Source organism: Schistocerca piceifrons, chromosome 3 (genome assembly GCF_021461385.2).
Source record: "Schistocerca piceifrons isolate TAMUIC-IGC-003096 chromosome 3, iqSchPice1.1, whole genome shotgun sequence".
Classification (NCBI taxonomy): Eukaryota; Metazoa; Arthropoda; class Insecta; order Orthoptera; family Acrididae; genus Schistocerca; species Schistocerca piceifrons.
Window position 1 is genome coordinate 889920226 of NC_060140.1, and position 12133 is coordinate 889932358.

Sequence of the window (12133 nt, forward strand, 5' to 3'; positions counted from 1 at the left end):
AGAAATAGACAAAGTATTAAAATAATTACAGCTCCAGAAAAACATTCAAATAAATTCCGAAATCTAATTACGAACATACTATTTATTTTCAGAAAAATTAGTTGCCATTCACACGAAACAAAAACAACAATGACAAGTAATAAACCAATTTATATTGGAATGGGTATTCTAGAGATTTCGAAACTAAAATGAATTTCATTGTAACTTATGAAACAAAATACAGTGAAAAAATTGATTTATGTAATATGAATACTGACCTTTTACTTATGGTATAAGAACTGAAGATTTTGATATCTGATTGATTATAAATGAATTTGACTCAACTGATTATTCAAAAGATAATATTACCTAGTTCCACAACTAAATAAATTTTTTTAATATAAAATCGTGGAAAAATTATGTTATAGCGCATTACTTTAAGATCTAAAGTCTATGCTTATAATGTTGCTGATGCAGAAGCGAAAAACATTGGACTAAAAAATCTGTTGTAAAAAAGTGAAAAAAATTTTGATGATTATAAAAAATCTTTAGACAACAAAATAAAAAAATACAGAAAAATGAATTCAATTAGATATTTTAAACTTGATTTCTAGACAGTCAATGATGATGATGATGATGATGATGATAGTGATGACAAACATGTTATATAACAACATGCATTTAATATATTTACATATTGTAATTATAAATGTAACCCAAATAAAATAGTAGATGATGACTATGTCTTCTTACATGAATTATACATGAACCAGAAAACAAATCATAAAATAAAATATTATCAGTTTCTAGCATTTTTCATGATATGTCAATTTTTGTGTGATCTCAGATATTTTTCACAAAAATATTTCAGAAAAACGTTCAAGGTAATTCCTTTTTTTTTGATTGATTATGGTCACTGTTTTATATATATATATATATATATATATATATATATATATATATATATATATATATATATATATATATATATCCTGGAATCTTTTTATTCTTGTTGTTAACAAGTGATTTTATATGTTCATATTTATTTTCCGTATGTTCTTTTTCTTTCTTTTGTACGCAATTAATGAAACCAATTTTGCTGGTGTATGCTGTTATGATATTTTTATTTGTTTACTAATTTATTTGTTGATTGCACAATAGGCAAATCATTTTCTTTTCACTTCCCATTTTTAAGAAAAAATTAAAATAAATCAAATTTTATTATATACAAATGGAATCGATTTAGTTAAAAAATAAAAACTTATTAATAACAAAGTACAAAATTTTAATAGTTATCGATGAAATAATAAACTATGGCTTAAAATAAAAGATGTCGCTAAACTATTAGAACATAAAAAAGTATACAAGGCCATTAAACATTTTGATGATGAGAAAAGAAAACTTATTATGAATTAATAAAATCAAAAATACAAATAAATATATACAATGATAATCAGTGTTCCTTAATATTTAAGGAATAATTTCATTAGTACAAAAACAGAGAATCGTATTAGTAATTTTGTTTTACTACTAATTATAGCTACACAATCAAAGGAACAAAGGAATATTAGCATCATCATCAATTTTTCTAAAATGAAAAATTGAACGATGGTTCCCTATTGGTAAATATAGAACTAATCCATATTTTGCAGAGAATAAAATTGCTGAAAATATCTATAATAATTGAAATATCACAGAAGAAACTTAAATACAAAGAAGATCAATTAACAATTAAATTTATTTGTTTGAGTCCAGATGATGGAGAATTAAGTAATTGTGATCTCATCAATAGAATAACCAATAATATTTTAAATAGAGTAAATATGTAGGACAATTGTATGATGAGAAAAGGAATCTAACAAACGTTTCTTAGAATATAAAAATAAATTTCCACACAATTTTAAAATTGAATATAAAATGACATTCATAACCTTTTTGTATACTTCTAATAAGCGAAATTTATTAATACCAGATGATTCCTTTTACTAAATCTAAAATTTTAAAGTAATTCTAAAATTAAACAATTTCAGTTAAACTTTATTTGAAGATCAAACTATAGTTATCATCTTGAAAGATACAATAAGCATAATACAAATCATATTCACTATCAAACATCCTTAAATCTTTAATAATGGACTCCTAAATTTTTATTAACATTTAAAGAATATCATCATTTTTATTTACTCAACTGTTGTTGGAACAACCAAAACCTAAGCATTTAAAATTTGCTTTATCACCTTTCTTTTTCAAAACTGTATCAACAAGAAATATCCGGAAAATTCGCTTTAATAACTCAAAAAATAATACAAAAATTTCCTTTTGTTTGTTCACCATTTAAATCTTTCAATTTATAAGTAACTCTATTATAGTGACTAACATCTTCAGTTTCAAAAATTTCTGTGACTAGTTCCCGTAATTCGTTTTTAGAAAGCCCATTTTATTTTTTTAAACCAGTTTTATATTTATCATTTCTGTCTATCAATTTTTTTAAATAAACATTTTCCAACGTTTCTTTCATTTTCTTTGTTTTCACCATGTGGTTTAATTTTTTTGTTGAATTTATCAAGTTATTATAGTCATCAATAAATTTAGAAACACATTCGTAAATAACTCAAATATCAATTTTTTCCACACTTTTCTTTTTTTATTGTTCTGATAATTATTTCATTAGCAGATGCTTTTAACATACTTAACTTTTTATCTTTAACTGGAATAGCCCAAGCTAATTTTTAAAAAATCTACACAAATTCTTTGTTTTCTATTTTTTGGTTGTTACTCTATAGAATGAGAATTATTAAATTTTTTCATCAAATATAATTAAATGTACATCATCTGGAACAATTTCTAAAAGAACCTATTGCACTCATTGTTGGAAAATTTTTCATTGATTGAATGTTCGGAGTTATTTCGAGAAGTTTGTCAACAACACTGAATGGAAGATAAAAATTATTAATTTTTAAGGCTCTTTTATCTTTTACAAAAAACAACTTTCTTATGAGTAAAATCATTTTCATTGAAGTTGTACATTTTCTGTTATCCTCCATTTGTAAAAGTAAATTCAATCACTTGTTCATCACAAACTTTATCTTTAAGATTACTTAGCTTATTTAAATATTGAGTTAACTCTGTTTTTGAAAAATAATCTGTAATGGCCTTTTCTATTTCCTTTTTTGTAAAGTAATTTTGCTGACATAATTACTCAAGAACGTGAAGCTACTGGTATATTGAGGTTTACTAACAAATTTTTTAATTCATTAACTTAATATTGTTTGTTCACTATAACTGCTACACCAGTCGGGTTATTTATACTTACAATTCTTCTTCCTTTAGAACTAATACGAAATTTAGTTACTTTAAAAATGGCATTTAACTATAACTGAAATTTTGCGTTTTTTAGTCTACTGAATAGCTTTAAATTTTTATTTTAACGGCTGTAATGATGGCGTTATTTTTAAAATTTCTGATTCCAATTCTTCCTTAATGTTTGCATCTATTGCTGCCTGAATATTTTTAATTTTTGTTTCAAAATATTTCATTTTTATTTAAAATATGCAGATTCTGAACTTATTTTGGCATTACTTTTTGGTTCTAATGATTTCAAAATCACAATTGTATTTAGGAAATAATTTCAGTTCCTTAAATTTGAAATATAATTAAACTTATATTTAGTTAGTCAATAACGAATTTTATGTCTTTATTCTTAAAATAATAAATCCAAGGAGTACCATTTAATAAGGTTATTAAAATGTATTATCCCACAATCTAAAAGTTTTGGTTTTTCAGGAAATTCATTAATCATATAAACAACATGAAAATATTTCATTTTTAACAGTTTAACTACTTCTTCAGTGTCAAAAGCAGATGAAGGATTATTACACAAACGAAAAAGTAACACTATCAAATTTTTCATTTGTATCTGGCATAGTATTTTCTTTTTCAGTGAAAGGATTCATTAATCCATGTGTTTCTTCATATTCCTTTCCACCAGTAATTAATTTATCTCCTCCAAATCCAACTTTTACATTAGCAATATTTTTAGAAATGCCTTTGGGTCTTAATCCGAAAACAATATCTTCACTATATTTATAATACTTGGAAATATATATACTTCAATATACTTGTTAGCATTACTACACATTTTCTTTACAGTGGGTGTCTTGTTTTTAGTTTTAATCTCTTCTTCCTAGTTTCCAATACATCCGGCATTTCTGATTCACTTAATGTATAATCATGTTGTGGATTTTCATGAAATTTTTGGTATATCTCGAAAATTTTCTTCAGTAGCTTTTACATGTTATCACCTAATTCCTACTTTTCCTTGTTTAATTTGTTCCGTTGCATAAATAACTGGTTGATCTTGTTTTTTAAATTTTTTAATATTCTGTTCTTGGTGCTTTTTGCTATTCTTACACCATTCTTTTAGTTTTTCATTTACTTTTCTATTTCGTTCAGCTTTTTTAACATCTTCTGGATCATTTTTTGAAAACATATATTAATACAACATTAATTTTTTAATTTACTTTCAATGTCTTTATGTTCAAAGTTTTTATGTTCTATGTTTACATTCAACATCTGATATACAACATTTAAGTTTAACATTTTTATATTTAACTTTTAGTGTTTAAATATTCTTAATCTTTTCTTTGTATTTGCGTTATTGATGTTTCTTCTCATATCTATTGCTATAAAACTCAACTCCTCTTTTTTCCAACATTTACTACACATATCTTTAAAATTGTCAAAATCTCCAGCAACTAATTCATGATAAATACGAGTTAATTTGTGTCACCTTGTCTGAAAATATTTTAAAATTTAATATCATGTCTAACTAAACGTTTCTTTTATTTTTGAATAAGTGTGAGCTAAGAAAAAACAATCTATTGCTTTATGTCTACCCATAGAAAAATATTCTATATCTATATCTTCATTTCTGAGAATGAACTCACCAAAAAGTACAACTGTATTACCTTCATATCCATCCAACGGAAATATTTCGTAATTATTTTCAAGAAAAGTACCAATTTTTCATTGATTTTAACTTGAGTCATTTCACATCTTTTTAGAAATTCTTGATATTTTGGTTGATTTAAAGTTTGAGGATAAATCGACGAATGATTAATTTTTCCAATACAGCCACCTTAGTTTAGGTCCTATTATTGAACACCAAATTGCATTTGAAAATTTTTTTACCACCTTCATTCTTTAAAGTTTTTTCAGGAATTCATATTTTGGTCTCAATGTTTCATTTATTTAAATAATTTTTAAAGTAAATGAGTAGATTATTTCATTTGAGTGATAATTGATCTGTTCTAAAAAATATTTACTCTTCCAATAAAAGAAATTTAAAAAACGTTTCACTTATTGGTTTTTATTCAATTTACTAACTCCACATATTACAAGAAAGTAACCAATTATATACTATCAGAAGAAATTCCTGTTGGTCAATGTAGATTGAAAAATTTGAAAAAATTTATCCAATAGGAAAGACCTTATAAGATAAATTTCTAATACAGTAGTTATTGAAAGAGATATTAAATTATATCTGTTTAAATAATACTCTATTGATCAAATTTCAAGATTTAATAATCAAATGATTGAAGCTCATGAATAAACAATTGCTAATAATGATCCTAAAGTTGTTCAATTTGAATTAATATATATTAATTTTAATCTAGCTGATGGAATATTTGCTTAACATAATGATCGTTTTTGTATGGAACCTAATACTATTTCTTCAGCTACACAAAATATTTGATTTGGAGGAGTAATAATCTATGAATCACATTATACTATAAATACTCCAATTTTTTATGATATTAAAAATTTAAAAATTACCATCACTACGAAAATTATAACTTCATTAACTTCAATGGTGCTAATGTAACAGTAATTTTAAAATGAGTTAATAAATTTTCTCTTTAATAAATCATGATTAAAATTGAGAATTATCATTTCCTGTTAATGGGAAAACAAAGGTAATTTAAATATTTCTAACAAGGCAACAGAAGTTATTATTAATATTGTTGATGGTTGGATTCATCCTAATAATTCACAACTTTATATGGCCTTTTATGTTTTTCACACAAATGGAACAGTTTTTTCAGCATAGTATGGTAAATCGAATATTGACCTAATTGATATTTACGCTTTAAAATTATTTGAAGCTATTAGAATCAAAAAAGGAAACAATACTTTATCTACAATAAACCATTATTTATTTCTTCATCTAAAAGACTAACTTCATCTTCATCAAATGAATTGAATATGGTAGGACATGTTCTTAACATTGGGAAAATTAAAAACAAACAAAATGAAGTACTTTATCCATTTGATTGATTGGTTGATTTTTTAAGGATTTTAAAGAAATAATTAGGGAAGGACATTTAACAGAAATTTTTCTAGGAGTTCAAGAAGAGATCAAGAAAATTCTATTCTGCGAGTGTGTGCTAATAATGATAATAGTACAGTTCTAAAAGAAAGTAAAATTGTAGTATAAAGTGTGTAAATTCATGTTCCTTTTGTTAAATATAAATTAGAACATTCAATTGAACTAGAAGAATAGAGACTGAAAAATCCAACAGTTCCAATTTCTTTCTTTGAACTACAAACAACTGAAATTGCTGGATTAAATGGGAAAAGAAATTTTGAACTAGAGACTACTAATTACTAGATATCTGCTGAATGTGGTTTGCTTTACATTATTTTCGTTTTTTTTTCCAAACTAGTTGAAAAAAATAAGCAGTTAAATTATCCTTTTCATTCGATCATATTATATTACAAAATTTTTATGTAAAAAGTTAGAGAATTGAAGTTTTTCCTCAAGACCATATGATTCTTATACATATTTTAAATAAATAACAAATGCAAATAACGACATAAATGTAAATCCATTCGATTTTATTCAAACGTATCCTGTCTATGTCGTAAATATGACTTGAAGAATGTTTTAACTACTCAGAAAGCAAATATGATTTTATGCATAATTTTTAATGAAAATAACTTAATGACGCAATTACATATGTAATTATGTATGGTAAAAGGACTTTAAGTTGTGATTCATACGTAGAATATCAACTGCATAAACGAATAAAAAATTAGAAAAATTGGTCAAACCTTTTGATTTGGAGAATCGTAAATTTACTAATTTTTAATATTTTCATTTTGAAAATTTAAAGTTTTTTATATAAATAACAGCAAAACAACATGAATATGAACTTCTTTGCTAATAATACTGAGGTGTGCTGTGTATAAACACTCATGTCATCCAATTTCACACATAATGCAGAGTCATCATACACTGTTGTAACAGATAGTGTCACACCAGTAATGTGATCTGCTGATTGATGTAGCGCTCTGCATGACATATTCCATCCCAGTCGAAGTCAGAAATATTCTCAACAATTTGATGCGTTTTTTTTCATTCCACTAGGAGTTAAATTGTATGTAAGCATGAGTACACTTGATACCTTCTTATCCCCAGCATCAGAACTCTGTGCCTGCACTAGCTCAGGGATATTCTGCTAGGAAGGTCATAAGTGGGTAACCAGTAATGTCCTCCATCTTACTACTGTTTAGGACCACTAGCAGCATTCGATGAGTTGGGAGCAGACTGGGGGTCCTTGTCACACAAATTGGTGAGTGAGACAGACAATAACAGCTCTGTATCCTGCTGCAGCAAGTGGGCTAAATGCACTACAGAATCCCATGTGGTCGTTACTGGTTCAGTCATGCTGGAAGGTGTCGCTGCCACAGGTCCAGAGGTCAGTGCATGTCAGGACAAGATTGCAGGACCAGGAGTGCCAGAGGTGGTTGATGTGTTGGCATTTTCGACACCCCGGACTCAGCTACCCGGTACACTCTAGCCAAAAAGACAGTTCTACGACGGCTTGCATCGTCAACTGAGTCAGCAATACGCAAGTGCTCCACGTCGAACAACTAGGCAACGACAAACCTTCCCAACTCTGGAGATGGCTAAGAGCCCTGGTCAGTGACGATCTACATTCTGACACAGCTCTCTTCGCCATCTGGTCAGATAAACTATCTCCTCACATCCGCTTTGGTCATGCTCAGAGGTCTCCCGAACCTATCGAGCAACGAATGACAATTGCTGACAAACTACATGATGCATCACTGCTGTATTTCGCCAGCTACTGCCTACCTGGCAAGTCTCAGGTTCAGGCTCTTCGTCCCACGGCTGGAAGCTGCCGGGTCCGCACTGTAACGACTGTTCCCCTCGCTCCGGGAAGCAGTAAACAAGCAGTGGTGACGTCAGCGGCTTCGTCTACGGTCACGCCCCCTCCTGCAACTGTACCTGCTGCGGCCACCGAACGTCGGCCACCGTCTCTGGCAACGAACTTTCTGCAGGAAATGCAACCACACTACCCACACTGTTATGGTGGCACGGAACAGCAGACTACCCTGCTGCATCCCAAACGCCAGTCGCAGATAGGTCCGGGTGCCGCCTCCTGTGCTCAACATGACAGGCACCCCCCAGTGCTCCATTCTGTCTGGGAACAACCGGATAATTACGGACTACTTTATATTAAAGACATTTCGTCAGAATGCTTTTTCCTAGTGGACACAGGCGCCGATGTTTCGCTGCTGCCTACGTCCTTAGTGTCGTTGAACATCCGCCCTCATCATACTTCCTGCAAGTCATGAATTCAACTAAACTACAATGAAACTTCTGCCAGTATCTCGTCTCCTACCTTCCAAGCTTTGAGGACCGGGCGTGAGTCGTGCTTTGGTAGCTCAGATGGTAGAGCACTTTCCTGTGACAGGCAAAGGTCCCAAGTTCGAGTCTCGGTCGGGCACACAGTTTTAATCTGCCAGGAAGTTTCATATCAGCGAACACTCTGCTGCAGAGTGAAAATCTCATTTTGTAAACTACAATGCTCGGGTTCAACCTCCCACATCTCTCACTCTCCGCAAACTGCAAAGTCGAGTGGACTTTTTTAGTGTGCGATATTGAGGAACCTATACTAGGCATTGACTTCTTGCGTCCCCACAAACTTTCGCCGGACCTAGTGCAAAATACCGTGTTTCATCACCCGTCCAACACTCACTTCCCCTGTGCTCCATTGAGCAAACCAACCGTCACACATCGGTCCGGGCTCATCTCATCCGTACATGCTCGTCTCTGTCAACTACGTTACAAGAAACAATACACAAGTGCCTTGTCGAGCTTGAAAACGTCGCTCGCCTATGCATGGAAAACTTCGAGCTCTTCCTCTGGCTCCACGAAACTCAGTTCTAGCTCTCCGACGCAGCAAAGGAATTACAGACACTACAGCAAGGACAAAGCAAGGTCAGTAAGTGCGCCAAATCTGCTTGTAGTCCCAGCAATCGAGCCTCCGTGTGCTTACCTCCCGCTACCCCTTGCAACTGTGCTATCAAGTCTGCCATAACATGTACTGACAGTTCCACAGGGCCACACCCCCATAACATGGCAGCATTTGATACTCGGCCAGACACGAATGCGCATGCGCGATGAGCGTCAAGTGTTCCCGAACTAACAGCTCCTACCCCTCCCCTCATGGACAACACCACAAACTATGCTACTTCGGCTCCTGTGCGCCGCTGTGCCACTGACAACACAAACAGTGCACTCGCCCCTAGCACTTCACCCGCGACCGTGATGCCGCAGGCCGCGGCCTCGGACAATGGACTAACGGCTCACGAGCTCTACCAAGCTCACCTGACTTTGGTGCCACTGCTTCGGGCCGGCGGCCATCTTGTCACGTTGACTCCTGGGACACTTTCCCGCCTCGGCTCCCGTCGGATCCGCCGAGTGGCTCCGAACACCACGACCACGACCCCGCCCGCCACACATTGTAAACAAACCTCCTCCCGTGCCGCAAGCAACATCTTCGTCGTCACCAACGGCACGGTTCACAATCTTCGCCTCACGCCAGGTCCCCCGATCTCCTGTAAACCACGTCGACTTTGTCCCGAGTGCCTCTCTGGTGCTTTAAAAATCAGATTTCTGAACTACTGAGCTCTGGCGCCATTGAAGCCTCGGCCAATAGCTGGTCTACACCCATACATATGAGACCCAAGAAAGACGGGTCCTGGCACATGTGCAGAGACTACCGTCGACTAAACACACGAACAATTATGGACACCTACCCAATACCCAACATTGTCAACTTTACCAGTTCCCTTGCAGGTGCGACCACGTTCTCTGTCATTGATTGCAAACGGGCCTACCACCAGATCCCCATGGCACCTGAAGACATCGAGACGACAGCAATCACCACCAGGATTGGGTTATTTCAGTTTTTATTCATGGCCTTCGGTCTGAAAAACGCAACCCAGACCTGGCAACGCTTCATCAACAAAGTGCTATTCAACCTAAAATTCTGCTTTGCATATCTTGATGATATTCTTGTGTTCAGCTCCTCCGTTGAGGACAAATTTCGACATGTGCAAACTGTTATGAACACTCTCACGGCAGCAGGCATTGGGTCTCTGCCTCGGCACTTCACTGAGTAAGTACAAGCAATACTAAACCTACCCAGACCTGCGTATTTCAAATAGCTCCGGCGCTTTCTGGGGATGGTTAATTATTATCGCTGACATCTACCTCGGCCTGCGGTGATTCAGGCTCCACTGATGGACGCCTTGGCAGGCGCCAACACTTCTGGATCTCGCCCGTTCCATGGACTCCTGCTATGACTGACTCTTTCACTGCCCTCAAAAATCTTCTTGCTGAGGCCTGCACTATCGCGCATCCTCATCCCAATGTGCAGCTTTTCATCACCACAGAGGCGAGCGATACTGCCATTGGCGCTGTCCTTAGCCAGACAGTCAACAGCCAGACTTCGCCTCTGCAGTTCTTCTCGCGAAAGTTCACCAACGCACAACAGAAATATTCCGCGTTTGACAGGGAGTTGCTCGCGGTCTATGAAGTGATGAAGCATTTTAAGACTGACCTTGAGGGACACATTTTCTATGTTTCAACGAACTACAAACCCCTGACTGCGGCCATTACAAACCCGCCAGCTGACCCACCTCTTCGCCGCTTCAGATACATGGACTTCATATCTCAGTTCACCACTGATGTCAGACACATAAAGGGTGCTGACAATATAGTTGCTGATTTCCTTTCACGAGTCGACGCCGTCCATTCGCTGTTAGACCTCTCTGAACTGCCTAACCTCGAACCCGCCGACGAGGACACACAAAACCTTATCTCAGACTACCTCTTCACTACACTTCATCCGCACCACCTTCCCTGGCATTTCTGGTGAGATCTGGTGCGACGACAGTACGGGCACGTTCCGCCCCCTCATCCCAACCACGCTCCGTCGAGCTGTCTTCAACGCATTGCATAATTTAGCCCACCCCAGTGTTCATGCATCTACCCGCCTCATAGTGGAGCACTTTGTGTGGAGAAATGTCAACAAGGACTGCCAGCAATGGGCACGCTCCTGTGTCGCGTGCCAACAATGCAAAGTACACAAGCACACTTCATCCCCCTCGGCGCCTTTTCGATCCCTCCTGGGCGTTTCCAGCATATTCATATTGACATTGTCGGCCCTCTACCCCCCTCTAACGGCTCTTGTTATGTTCTCTCGTCTATCGACCGAACAACTCGCTGGGTCGAGGCTGTCCCCCTCCCCAATATTACGGCAGAAACTGTTGCTCGAGCTTTCATTGAGTCATGGGTATCGCGTTTTTGATGTCAAGCTATCATCACGACTGACCAGGGCAGACAATTTGAGTCGGCCCTGTTCAACGAGATTTGTAACGTTTGCGGCATCTGTCGCATCCATACCACAGCATATCACCCGCAAAGTAACGGGCTAGTTGAGTGCTGGCACCGCACTTTCAAGGCGGCTCTTCGATGCCAAGACTCTCGTTGGACAGAGGCCCTTCCTCTTGTGCTACTCGGCATTCGTGCAATCTATAAGGAAGACCTCAAGGGCACAACAGCCGAGTTCGTATACGGCCAGAACATTGTTCTCCCTGGCGAACTCGTGAGTCCTTCTGCTTCTCTCCCTGAGTCTGACTTACCTTCCTTCGTGGACCGTGCCAGACGCCACTTCATCAACCTCCACGTCACCTCACCCGCCAGCCATTCCCGCCCTAAGGTTCACGTCCCGAAATCTCTGGAGAATTGCGAGTACGTCATGCTCCGAGATGACACTGT